At 22.9% G+C, this 14,841-nt stretch overlaps 2 non-coding genes across 2 annotated transcripts; both read right to left on the bottom strand.

Annotated features, from left to right (window-relative positions):
- Positions 1 to 5,401: 5,401 nt before the first annotated feature.
- On the bottom strand, positions 5,402 to 5,520 carry LOC123304368. Its single transcript, XR_006536394.1, has one exon. It is a non-coding gene; the product is annotated as a 5S ribosomal RNA (ribosomal RNA).
- Positions 5,521 to 11,889: 6,369 nt separating this feature from the next.
- On the bottom strand, positions 11,890 to 12,008 carry LOC123304372. The gene has a single exon (XR_006536398.1). It is a non-coding gene; the product is annotated as a 5S ribosomal RNA (ribosomal RNA).
- Between the last annotated feature and the right edge of the window lie 2,833 nt (positions 12,009 to 14,841).

Genomic DNA, 14,841 nt, shown 5'->3' with positions numbered 1-14,841 from the left:
AAGCTGTTGCTTTTTTTGTTGGTGTTGTAGAAGCAGCAGTAACCGCAGTTGCTGCAACAGCTGTAGAATTTTCTTCGGCCATATTTTTTACTTTATAAAAATAATGTATTTATTATAAATATTTAAATGATAAAATATAATAATTCTATCAAATAAAAAATAAAGGTTTTCAATTATATCATTATTCACAATAATATAAGTCCCTATGTAAGTCAAAGTACCATGTAGAAAACACATAAAAATTAAATAGTATTTCTAATTTACTGTCGTAGTAAACATGATTTATTTTTTCAATTTCTATAATATATAAAATAATAAATTATAAATTTAATAATAATATTTATTTTATAAATTAAAATATATTTAATTTTTTTATTAACAATTATTAATAAACATAGTTTAATATTAATTATTTCAATCATACAAAACAATAATATTTTTAAGGTAAACTTAAAAAGTATATATTTTTATTTTTTATTTAATATCGATTTATTATAAATTATTAGTATATAAATAATTAAAAAATTTAATATATAAATATATATATTATAGTATAAGATTTCATTTTTAGAAAAACTTTTTTTGTCAATAATGAAAACGTATTATTATGAAATGTGTTAATCGAACATTGACAAAATATATTTCATTAGAAAATACTTTTATTTATGCATTAATATCAATAATTAACTATTAAATTAATTTTTTCATAATTATATAAAGAAATTTTATACTGATATAAGTATTTATATATTATAATATTTATTTTAAATATAAAAAAATTTATGACAAAATATATTATTAGAGTATTTGTTGAGATTAATATAAGATTATTTTAAATAAGAATTAATTTATATAATTATTAAAATATTATTAATTTTATGTTATGTAATTTTAATAAAAATAAATAATAATAATAAATATAAAAATTTTTTAACAATTTAAATTTTATATGATCTAAATAATTTTGTTAAGTACGATATGAGAAATCATTGTAAGCTTCGTTAAGAAACTTTGTAATATAAAATAATAATAATAATATTAAATATATAAATAAATAAAATAAATTTGATACATATTTTTGGTTCATTCTGTGTATAAATCAAAGGATACCGAATAATTGGTAACGGATGCGATATATTATAGTATCGAGTATTAAAACATAATATATAAATTTATCTTGTTATTCAAATTTTTTGTTACTTAACTTATGTATTTAGAAAATTTATAATATTATTTATATAATTGACATAAAATCTTATAAATTGAAATTTTATTAATATGTATCAAAAGAAGAGAGTAACGTATTGATATAATATCAAAGGATACTGATTATTTAAATAACGAATACGTCATATATTGTTTGTGTAACAAAGTTCACTTGGCCATCTAGTTGAAAATAACATTTTCAATAGAAAGTTTATATGCTTTTTTTTTTCTTTAATTATTAAAAAAATAAATTGAAATTTAATTCAATCAAATTTTATAATAATTTTTAAAAAATTTTTCCTTTTAAAAAATATTTTGTGATGTTGTGATAATATGTATTAATACAAGTGCATCCTGATACTTTTATCTCTAGTAAAGGTATGAGTATCATGAACAGTTTTGTTATCTAATGATATTATTTTGATAATATTTTGTGTATATTCTTATAATATTTTGTCTAAATATCATCATAATACAATATTATTTTGATAATATTTTATGAATATTCTTATAATATGTTACCTAAATGTCATCATAATATGATGAATTATTTCCATAATAACATATAAAAAAGAAAAAAAAAAAAAAAGAATCATTAATTTATAATTATTTAAATTGATTCTTTAAAAAAATATTATAATATATTATTTATAAAAATAATTTTTACTCTTATTTTAAATAAATTTGTGGCCTTTTATTAAAAGGCCTATGATCGATGTATTATTATTATAAAAATTAATGCAATGTTTTTAATTTATGCTTTCTTTTCAGTTTTCTTTGGTAATAACACTGCTTGAATGTTTGGTAATACACCACCTTGAGCAATTGTTACACCAGATAATAATTTATTTAATTCTTCATCATTACGAATTGCCAATTGTAAATGACGTGGAATGATACGTGTTTTTTTGTTATCACGGGCAGCATTACCAGCTAACTCGAGAACTTCTGCAGCCAAATATTCCATAACAGCAGCCAAATATACTGGGGCACCAGCACCTACTCGTTCAGCATAATTTCCTTTTCGTAATAATCTGTGAATTCTTCCAACAGGAAATTGTAATCCTGCTCGGCTTGATCTTGACTTTGCCTTTCCCTTTACTTTACCACCTTTACCTCGTCCAGACATAGCGAATAAATTTATTTAATTAATATTTTTTTTTGTAAATATAATCACACAGATGTGTACGTTACGGGGATTGTAACATAAATGTTTAAAATGTTATTTGGGTATTTTAATTTATAATATTTATAAAATATAAAACTTTAAAAATAAACCAATCACCTTATAGTATTATTTTCAGCCAATCAGAGAGTAGTATTCATTTTTATTGTTATATCCATCTTCGCGTATATAATACGCTAGTTGTATACACGACACGCTCATACATATACTGACTGGTGTTCTGTAACTATCTGTGTATATTAATTGTTTGTAACAATGCCACCAAAAACAAGTGGAAAAGCAGCAAAAAAAGCTGGCAAAGCTCAAAAAAATATATCAAAGAGTGATAAGAAAAAGAAGAGGAAGCGCAAGGAATCATATGCAATTTACATTTACAAAGTATTAAAACAAGTGCATCCTGATACTGGTATCTCTAGTAAAGCTATGAGTATCATGAACAGTTTTGTTAATGATATTTTTGAACGTATTGCTGCTGAAGCATCACGTTTAGCACATTATAATAAACGTTCAACAATCACAAGTCGGGAAATTCAAACCGCAGTTCGATTATTATTACCTGGTGAATTGGCAAAGCACGCTGTTAGTGAAGGTACTAAAGCTGTTACAAAATATACAAGTTCAAAATAAATAAATCGAAAATATTATTTAATTGATAACATAAAAATACATCAACATATAAAAACGGCTCTCTTTTTAAGAGAGCCATCAAATTTTTTAAATAAGAGTAAATTATTTTTATATATACAAAAAAATTAAATAAACAATTATTAATATCATATTTAATATAAAATTTTATATATTAATAGCTTGAATATATCTATTATTAGTATATCAATATTATTAATTTTAAATATAATAAAGGATATCGCGGAATATATATCGTAAATCAGTGTAATGCAAATGCATTACATTACCTTTATTATTTTCATTTTACATTTACTACTTGTTTATGTACGCTTATAATTATTAGAAAAATATTTTTAATAATTTTAAAAAATAAATGAAATAATAAAAATTTAATAATAAATTATTTATTGAAAGTATAAAAAATGGTATAGCAAAATCTTTATTTTCTTTGATTAAGGCGAAATGTTTTATTAGTTATAAATTCGATAATCTCCTATCGATACTTGTTACTCTTAACTTGTATATATAAAAAATATAATAGTATATTAATTTATAATAAAATTTTTTCAAAAATTCAATAAGTTATTGTAAAATAAAATAGATAATATACAAATTATAATTTATTATTGCAGATATATTACAATAAAAAAAAAAAATAAAAATATTTGGTAATGTATGTTATAAACAAAATAATTTGTTGTAAACAAATTATATAATATGTTATATTTATTAACAAATTTATTTACTCTTATATAAATAAAATTAGTGGCTTCCCAAAAAGGAAAGCCTGTTTAAATTTATCGGATGTATTAAATATTCTTTAATAAATTTACTAAATATTTTAAGTAAATTATTATATTTTCTTAACCTCCAAAACCATACAAAGTACGACCTTGTCGTTTTAATGCATATACAACATCCATAGCTGTAACTGTTTTACGTTTTGCGTGTTCAGTATATGTAACAGCATCCCGAATAACATTTTCAAGGAATACTTTAAGTACACCACGTGTTTCTTCATAAATTAAACCAGAGATACGTTTTACTCCACCTCGTCGTGCTAAACGACGAATTGCAGGTTTTGTAATACCTTGGATATTATCACGCAAAACTTTTCTATGACGTTTTGCACCCCCTTTTCCAAGACCCTTTCCACCTTTTCCTCTGCCAGTCATTTTAATAAAAAATTATTTACAATATTTTAACGAACGGATAACACGTGTGTTAACCTCACAAGTATTGTAATGTATGTGAGCGCCGGTACAATTGTGCCTTTTTATATAAAGCATTAAAGATTTTTTAAGCCACGCCTATACAATTTGATTAGTCCATACTCTGATAGCTATCCAATAGGATATGACAACAAAAATTTTGAAATTTCATATAAATATAAATACAACACATTTATTTCGCATTTAAACATTTGACTTTGTAGTATCAAATTGTCGAATATAATTTTTAAAATAGTGTGTTTTTTTGTAAAAACATTATTATTTGAAAATGGCTAGAACCAAGCAAACTGCACGTAAATCAACTGGTGGTAAAGCACCAAGAAAACAATTAGCAACGAAAGCTGCACGTAAAAGTGCACCAGCAACTGGTGGAGTAAAAAAACCACACAGATATCGTCCTGGTACAGTAGCTTTACGAGAAATTCGTCGTTATCAAAAAAGTACTGAATTGTTAATTCGTAAATTACCATTCCAACGTTTAGTACGTGAAATTGCACAAGATTTTAAAACCGATTTACGTTTTCAAAGTTCAGCTGTTATGGCATTACAAGAAGCTAGTGAAGCCTATTTAGTAGGTTTATTTGAAGATACCAATTTATGCGCAATTCATGCAAAGCGTGTTACAATTATGCCTAAGGATATACAATTGGCAAGACGTATTCGTGGAGAACGTGCATAAGCGTTTTAAATGACAATTTAAAAAAAAAAAAACAAATAAGAAATATTTTCGGTCCTATATATAGGACCAACATATATTATTAAATAAGAGTATATTATTTTTATTAAAAAATATATATATATATATATATATATATATATATATATATATATATATATATAAATATAAATTATTGAAATAAAATTAAACATTATTAAAATTTTGTTATAATTATAAGCGATTGCTATTTCTAAAAATAAATAAATTTCATAAAATTTATATTATTTTATATTCATTTGAAATATTAAAAAAACTTCTCGCTTTAAAGTAACCATGATATGAGTTATAAATGCAATAAAATTTTATACAAAAAATAATATTTATTTGTTGATGAATAATATAAAAGGTTTACATTTCTAAATAACATATATTTATATATGGTGTGTAAAAAAAAAGAAAAGAAGAAAAATAATTTATATTTTTAATATAAAAAGGCAACCGCACACAGTGTTCCCAAGCGGTCACCCATCCAAGTACTGACTGTGCCCAATGTTGCTTAACTTCGGTGATCGGACGAGAACCGGTGTTTTCAACGTGGTATGGCTGTTGCCAGTAATAAATGAAAATTTTTACAAATATATATTTTTCATAAATATCATTAATATTAAAGTATATTATTAAAATTTTCAATGAAGTAATCAATTTAAATATATACTTATTTATTATACCATATATTTTAAATAAAAATGCAACCGCACACAGTATTCTCAAGTGGCCACCCATCCGTGGTACTGACTGTGGCAAATGTTTCTAAACTATTATTTTATAAAATATTTATACAAAAAATAATTTACTCTTATCAAATATTAATTTGTGGCCTGTATTAAGGCCTATGTTATTTTCATTTTTTAGCAAAAATAATGAAATATTTCAATATATTATTAAAGTAACAGATCATTTCTTTTTTGGTGCTGCTTTTTTAATTTTTGTAGGAGATGATTTGGCAACAGAAGCTTTCTTAGCTTTTGGTGCTTTCGGTTTACGAGCAGGGCTACTTTTGGCAGCGGATTTTGTACTTTTTGCTGGTTTTGCTTTAACTGGTGCTTTTTTTGATGCCGCTGATGATTTTGCAGTAACTTTTTTAGCAGCAGTTGATGATGATGGATGTCGCTTTTTTTGCTTTAGGCTTTTTGGCTGCCAATGATGTAGTTGTGGCTTTCTTTTCTTTTGGTGCCCGTTTACTTTTAGCACTCTTTGCTGAACCTTTTGCTCCACTTTCTTTTTTGGATACTTTTGATTTAGCTGAAGAATTAGATGAAGCGGAAGCAGCCAATTTGAATGAACCAGATGCACCTTTACCTTTAGTTTGTACCAAGGCTCCCTCAGTTACAGCAGCTTTTAAATATTTTTTAATAAATGGTGAAATTTTATCAGAATCCACTTTATAATTTGCAGCTAAATATTTTTTAATTGCTTGTAATGATGAACCACCACGTTCTTTTAAATTTTTAATTGCGTTAACAACCATTTCTGATGTACGTGGATGTGTTGGTTTTGAATGTTGTTTTGTACGTTTAGCACCAGAAGCTGTTGCTTTTTTTGTTGGTGTTGTAGAAGCAGCAGTAACCGCAGTTGCTGCAACAGCTGTAGAATTTTCTTCGGCCATATTTTTTACTTTATAAAAATAATGTATTTATTATAAATATTTAAATGATAAAATATAATAATTCTATCAAATAAAAAATAAAGGTTTTCAATTATATCATTATTCACAATAATATAAGTCCCTATGTAAGTCAAAGTACCATGTAGAAAACACATAAAAATTAAATAGTATTTCTAATTTACTGTCGTAGTAAACATGATTTATTTTTTCAATTTCTATAATATATAAAATAATAAATTATAAATTTAATAATAATATTTATTTTATAAATTAAAATATATTTAATTTTTTTATTAACAATTATTAATAAACATAGTTTAATATTAATTATTTCAATCATACAAAACAATAATATTTTTAAGGTAAACTTAAAAAGTATATATTTTTATTTTTTATTTAATATCGATTTATTATAAATTATTAGTATATAAATAATTAAAAAATTTAATATATAAATATATATATTATAGTATAAGATTTCATTTTTAGAAAAACTTTTTTTGTCAATAATGAAAACGTATTATTATGAAATGTGTTAATCGAACATTGACAAAATATATTTCATTAGAAAATACTTTTATTTATGCATTAATATCAATAATTAACTATTAAATTAATTTTTTCATAATTATATAAAGAAATTTTATACTGATATAAGTATTTATATATTATAATATTTATTTTAAATATAAAAAAATTTATGACAAAATATATTATTAGAGTATTTGTTGAGATTAATATAAGATTATTTTAAATAAGAATTAATTTATATAATTATTAAAATATTATTAATTTTATGTTATGTAATTTTAATAAAAATAAATAATAATAATAAATATAAAAATTTTTTAACAATTTAAATTTTATATGATCTAAATAATTTTGTTAAGTACGATATGAGAAATCATTGTAAGCTTCGTTAAGAAACTTTGTAATATAAAATAATAATAATAATATTAAATATATAAATAAATAAAATAAATTTGATACATATTTTTGGTTCATTCTGTGTATAAATCAAAGGATACCGAATAATTGGTAACGGATGCGATATATTATAGTATCGAGTATTAAAACATAATATATAAATTTATCTTGTTATTCAAATTTTTTGTTACTTAACTTATGTATTTAGAAAATTTATAATATTATTTATATAATTGACATAAAATCTTATAAATTGAAATTTTATTAATATGTATCAAAAGAAGAGAGTAACGTATTGATATAATATCAAAGGATACTGATTATTTAAATAACGAATACGTCATATATTGTTTGTGTAACAAAGTTCACTTGGCCATCTAGTTGAAAATAACATTTTCAATAGAAAGTTTATATGCTTTTTTTTTTCTTTAATTATTAAAAAAATAAATTGAAATTTAATTCAATCAAATTTTATAATAATTTTTAAAAAATTTTTCCTTTTAAAAAATATTTTGTGATGTTGTGATAATATGTATTAATACAAGTGCATCCTGATACTTTTATCTCTAGTAAAGGTATGAGTATCATGAACAGTTTTGTTATCTAATGATATTATTTTGATAATATTTTGTGTATATTCTTATAATATTTTGTCTAAATATCATCATAATACAATATTATTTTGATAATATTTTATGAATATTCTTATAATATGTTACCTAAATGTCATCATAATATGATGAATTATTTCCATAATAACATATAAAAAAGAAAAAAAAAAAAAAGAATCATTAATTTATAATTATTTAAATTGATTCTTTAAAAAAATATTATAATATATTATTTATAAAAATAATTTTTACTCTTATTTTAAATAAATTTGTGGCCTTTTATTAAAAGGCCTATGATCGATGTATTATTATTATAAAAATTAATGCAATGTTTTTAATTTATGCTTTCTTTTCAGTTTTCTTTGGTAATAACACTGCTTGAATGTTTGGTAATACACCACCTTGAGCAATTGTTACACCAGATAATAATTTATTTAATTCTTCATCATTACGAATTGCCAATTGTAAATGACGTGGAATGATACGTGTTTTTTTGTTATCACGGGCAGCATTACCAGCTAACTCGAGAACTTCTGCAGCCAAATATTCCATAACAGCAGCCAAATATACTGGGGCACCAGCACCTACTCGTTCAGCATAATTTCCTTTTCGTAATAATCTGTGAATTCTTCCAACAGGAAATTGTAATCCTGCTCGGCTTGATCTTGACTTTGCCTTTCCCTTTACTTTACCACCTTTACCTCGTCCAGACATAGCGAATAAATTTATTTAATTAATATTTTTTTTTGTAAATATAATCACACAGATGTGTACGTTACGGGGATTGTAACATAAATGTTTAAAATGTTATTTGGGTATTTTAATTTATAATATTTATAAAATATAAAACTTTAAAAATAAACCAATCACCTTATAGTATTATTTTCAGCCAATCAGAGAGTAGTATTCATTTTTATTGTTATATCCATCTTCGCGTATATAATACGCTAGTTGTATACACGACACGCTCATACATATACTGACTGGTGTTCTGTAACTATCTGTGTATATTAATTGTTTGTAACAATGCCACCAAAAACAAGTGGAAAAGCAGCAAAAAAAGCTGGCAAAGCTCAAAAAAATATATCAAAGAGTGATAAGAAAAAGAAGAGGAAGCGCAAGGAATCATATGCAATTTACATTTACAAAGTATTAAAACAAGTGCATCCTGATACTGGTATCTCTAGTAAAGCTATGAGTATCATGAACAGTTTTGTTAATGATATTTTTGAACGTATTGCTGCTGAAGCATCACGTTTAGCACATTATAATAAACGTTCAACAATCACAAGTCGGGAAATTCAAACCGCAGTTCGATTATTATTACCTGGTGAATTGGCAAAGCACGCTGTTAGTGAAGGTACTAAAGCTGTTACAAAATATACAAGTTCAAAATAAATAAATCGAAAATATTATTTAATTGATAACATAAAAATACATCAACATATAAAAACGGCTCTCTTTTTAAGAGAGCCATCAAATTTTTTAAATAAGAGTAAATTATTTTTATATATACAAAAAAATTAAATAAACAATTATTAATATCATATTTAATATAAAATTTTATATATTAATAGCTTGAATATATCTATTATTAGTATATCAATATTATTAATTTTAAATATAATAAAGGATATCGCGGAATATATATCGTAAATCAGTGTAATGCAAATGCATTACATTACCTTTATTATTTTCATTTTACATTTACTACTTGTTTATGTACGCTTATAATTATTAGAAAAATATTTTTAATAATTTTAAAAAATAAATGAAATAATAAAAATTTAATAATAAATTATTTATTGAAAGTATAAAAAATGGTATAGCAAAATCTTTATTTTCTTTGATTAAGGCGAAATGTTTTATTAGTTATAAATTCGATAATCTCCTATCGATACTTGTTACTCTTAACTTGTATATATAAAAAATATAATAGTATATTAATTTATAATAAAATTTTTTCAAAAATTCAATAAGTTATTGTAAAATAAAATAGATAATATACAAATTATAATTTATTATTGCAGATATATTACAATAAAAAAAAAAAATAAAAATATTTGGTAATGTATGTTATAAACAAAATAATTTGTTGTAAACAAATTATATAATATGTTATATTTATTAACAAATTTATTTACTCTTATATAAATAAAATTAGTGGCTTCCCAAAAAGGAAAGCCTGTTTAAATTTATCGGATGTATTAAATATTCTTTAATAAATTTACTAAATATTTTAAGTAAATTATTATATTTTCTTAACCTCCAAAACCATACAAAGTACGACCTTGTCGTTTTAATGCATATACAACATCCATAGCTGTAACTGTTTTACGTTTTGCGTGTTCAGTATATGTAACAGCATCCCGAATAACATTTTCAAGGAATACTTTAAGTACACCACGTGTTTCTTCATAAATTAAACCAGAGATACGTTTTACTCCACCTCGTCGTGCTAAACGACGAATTGCAGGTTTTGTAATACCTTGGATATTATCACGCAAAACTTTTCTATGACGTTTTGCACCCCCTTTTCCAAGACCCTTTCCACCTTTTCCTCTGCCAGTCATTTTAATAAAAAATTATTTACAATATTTTAACGAACGGATAACACGTGTGTTAACCTCACAAGTATTGTAATGTATGTGAGCGCCGGTACAATTGTGCCTTTTTATATAAAGCATTAAAGATTTTTTAAGCCACGCCTATACAATTTGATTAGTCCATACTCTGATAGCTATCCAATAGGATATGACAACAAAAATTTTGAAATTTCATATAAATATAAATACAACACATTTATTTCGCATTTAAACATTTGACTTTGTAGTATCAAATTGTCGAATATAATTTTTAAAATTGTGTGTTTTTTTGTAAAAACATTATTATTTGAAAATGGCTAGAACCAAGCAAACTGCACGTAAATCAACTGGTGGTAAAGCACCAAGAAAACAATTAGCAACGAAAGCTGCACGTAAAAGTGCACCAGCAACTGGTGGAGTAAAAAAACCACACAGATATCGTCCTGGTACAGTAGCTTTACGAGAAATTCGTCGTTATCAAAAAAGTACTGAATTGTTAATTCGTAAATTACCATTCCAACGTTTAGTACGTGAAATTGCACAAGATTTTAAAACCGATTTACGTTTTCAAAGTTCAGCTGTTATGGCATTACAAGAAGCTAGTGAAGCCTATTTAGTAGGTTTATTTGAAGATACCAATTTATGCGCAATTCATGCAAAGCGTGTTACAATTATGCCTAAGGATATACAATTGGCAAGACGTATTCGTGGAGAACGTGCATAAGCGTTTTAAATGACAATTTAAAAAAAAAAAAACAAATAAGAAATATTTTCGGTCCTATATATAGGACCAACATATATTATTAAATAAGAGTATATTATTTTTATTAAAAAATATATATATATATATATATATATATATATATATATATATATATATAAATATAAATTATTGAAATAAAATTAAACATTATTAAAATTTTGTTATAATTATAAGCGATTGCTATTTCTAAAAATAAATAAATTTCATAAAATTTATATTATTTTATATTCATTTGAAATATTAAAAAAACTTCTCGCTTTAAAGTAACCATGATATGAGTTATAAATGCAATAAAATTTTATACAAAAAATAATATTTATTTGTTGATGAATAATATAAAAGGTTTACATTTCTAAATAACATATATTTATATATGGTGTGTAAAAAAAAAGAAAAGAAGAAAAATAATTTATATTTTTAATATAAAAAGGCAACCGCACACAGTGTTCCCAAGCGGTCACCCATCCAAGTACTGACTGTGCCCAATGTTGCTTAACTTCGGTGATCGGACGAGAACCGGTGTTTTCAACGTGGTATGGCTGTTGCCAGTAATAAATGAAAATTTTTACAAATATATATTTTTCATAAATATCATTAATATTAAAGTATATTATTAAAATTTTCAATGAAGTAATCAATTTAAATATATACTTATTTATTATACCATATATTTTAAATAAAAATGCAACCGCACACAGTATTCTCAAGTGGCCACCCATCCGTGGTACTGACTGTGGCAAATGTTTCTAAACTATTATTTTATAAAATATTTATACAAAAAATAATTTACTCTTATCAAATATTAATTTGTGGCCTGTATTAAGGCCTATGTTATTTTCATTTTTTAGCAAAAATAATGAAATATTTCAATATATTATTAAAGTAACAGATCATTTCTTTTTTGGTGCTGCTTTTTTAATTTTTGTAGGAGATGATTTGGCAACAGAAGCTTTCTTAGCTTTTGGTGCTTTCGGTTTACGAGCAGGGCTACTTTTGGCAGCGGATTTTGTACTTTTTGCTGGTTTTGCTTTAACTGGTGCTTTTTTTGATGCCGCTGATGATTTTGCAGTAACTTTTTTAGCAGCAGTTGATGATGATGGAGTCGCTTTTTTTGCTTTAGGCTTTTTGGCTGCCAATGATGTAGTTGTGGCTTTCTTTTCTTTTGGTGCCCGTTTACTTTTAGCACTCTTTGCTGAACCTTTTGCTCCACTTTCTTTTTTGGATACTTTTGATTTAGCTGAAGAATTAGATGAAGCGGAAGCAGCCAATTTGAATGAACCAGATGCACCTTTACCTTTAGTTTGTACCAAGGCTCCCTCAGTTACAGCAGCTTTTAAATATTTTTTAATAAATGGTGAAATTTTATCAGAATCCACTTTATAATTTGCAGCTAAATATTTTTTAATTGCTTGTAATGATGAACCACCACGTTCTTTTAAATTTTTAATTGCGTTAACAACCATTTCTGATGTACGTGGATGTGTTGGTTTTGAATGTTGTTTTGTACGTTTAGCACCAGAAGCTGTTGCTTTTTTTGTTGGTGTTGTAGAAGCAGCAGTAACCGCAGTTGCTGCAACAGCTGTAGAATTTTCTTCGGCCATATTTTTTACTTTATAAAAATAATGTATTTATTATAAATATTTAAATGATAAAATATAATAATTCTATCAAATAAAAAATAAAGGTTTTCAATTATATCATTATTCACAATAATATAAGTCCCTATGTAAGTCAAAGTACCATGTAGAAAACACATAAAAATTAAATAGTATTTCTAATTTACTGTCGTAGTAAACATGATTTATTTTTTCAATTTCTATAATATATAAAATAATAAATTATAAATTTAATAATAATATTTATTTTATAAATTAAAATATATTTAATTTTTTTATTAACAATTATTAATAAACATAGTTTAATATTAATTATTTCAATCATACAAAACAATAATATTTTTAAGGTAAACTTAAAAAGTATATATTTTTATTTTTTATTTAATATCGATTTATTATAAATTATTAGTATATAAATAATTAAAAAATTTAATATATAAATATATATATTATAGTATAAGATTTCATTTTTAGAAAAACTTTTTTTGTCAATAATGAAAACGTATTATTATGAAATGTGTTAATCGAACATTGACAAAATATATTTCATTAGAAAATACTTTTATTTATGCATTAATATCAATAATTAACTATTAAATTAATTTTTTCATAATTATATAAAGAAATTTTATACTGATATAAGTATTTATATATTATAATATTTATTTTAAATATAAAAAAATTTATGACAAAATATATTATTAGAGTATTTGTTGAGATTAATATAAGATTATTTTAAATAAGAATTAATTTATATAATTATTAAAATATTATTAATTTTATGTTATGTAATTTTAATAAAAATAAATAATAATAATAAATATAAAAATTTTTTAACAATTTAAATTTTATATGATCTAAATAATTTTGTTAAGTACGATATGAGAAATCATTGTAAGCTTCGTTAAGAAACTTTGTAATATAAAATAATAATAATAATATTAAATATATAAATAAATAAAATAAATTTGATACATATTTTTGGTTCATTCTGTGTATAAATCAAAGGATACCGAATAATTGGTAACGGATGCGATATATTATAGTATCGAGTATTAAAACATAATATATAAATTTATCTTGTTATTCAAATTTTTTGTTACTTAACTTATGTATTTAGAAAATTTATAATATTATTTATATAATTGACATAAAATCTTATAAATTGAAATTTTATTAATATGTATCAAAAGAAGAGAGTAACGTATTGATATAATATCAAAGGATACTGATTATTTAAATAACGAATACGTCATATATTGTTTGTGTAACAAAGTTCACTTGGCCATCTAGTTGAAAATAACATTTTCAATAGAAAGTTTATATGCTTTTTTTTTTCTTTAATTATTAAAAAAATAAATTGAAATTTAATTCAATCAAATTTTATAATAATTTTTAAAAAATTTTTCCTTTTAAAAAATATTTTGTGATGTTGTGATAATATGTATTAATACAAGTGCATCCTGATACTTTTATCTCTAGTAAAGGTATGAGTATCATGAACAGTTTTGTTATCTAATGATATTATTTTGATAATATTTTGTGTATATTCTTATAATATTTTGTCTAAATATCATCATAATACAATATTATTTTGATAATATTTTATGAATATTCTTATAATATGTTACCTAAATGTCATCATAATATGATGAATTATTTCCATAATAACATATAAAAAAGAAAAAAAAAAAAAAGAATCATTAATTTATAATTATTTAAATTGATTCTTTAAAAAAATATTATAATATATTATTTATAAAA

The sequence above is a fragment of the Chrysoperla carnea genome, assembly GCF_905475395.1.
Source record: "Chrysoperla carnea chromosome X unlocalized genomic scaffold, inChrCarn1.1 SUPER_X_unloc_44, whole genome shotgun sequence".
Classification (NCBI taxonomy): Eukaryota; Metazoa; Arthropoda; class Insecta; order Neuroptera; family Chrysopidae; genus Chrysoperla; species Chrysoperla carnea.
This window is presented reverse-complemented; position numbering and strand designations above follow the sequence as displayed.